Raw genomic sequence first — 421 nt, 5'->3', positions numbered from 1 at the left:
GCGGGCTACACAGGCTGCGTGCTGGGGAGGCCGGCCCAGCCCCTCCAGGCCGAGCCCCACAGAAGCTCAAGGAACGTGCAATGGTCGAGCCAACGAGCGAGCGCCCGGGGAAGCACGGCCAGGCGAGTGGACGTGCTGCCAGGCTTGCAGCCCCCGCCCCCACCTGCGGGCGGAGAGACGGCGGCCCCACGTCCACCCCGCCTTCCCCGCCGGGCGCCCCTCGGCCGCGGGAAGGGGCCCCCTGGTGGGCGGAGCCTCGTCCAGCGAGCCAATGGCGGGACCGGGGGCGGGGCCGGCGGGCGGGCGGGCGGGGGGCGGGGCCAGACGGAGGCGGGCCGGCGGACAGAGGGGCAGGGCCGGCGGTCGGCGGGCCAATGGCGGCGGGGGGCGGGGCGGGCGGCGGGGCGGGGCCGGCGGGCGG

The sequence above is a fragment of the Mirounga leonina genome, unplaced genomic scaffold (assembly GCF_011800145.1).
Source record: "Mirounga leonina isolate KUSES-001 unplaced genomic scaffold, KU_Mleo_1.0 Mir_454, whole genome shotgun sequence".
In the NCBI taxonomy this organism is placed as follows: Eukaryota; Metazoa; Chordata; class Mammalia; order Carnivora; family Phocidae; genus Mirounga; species Mirounga leonina.
The sequence above is the reverse complement of the archived record's forward strand: the minus strand, read 5'-3'. Positions refer to the sequence as shown.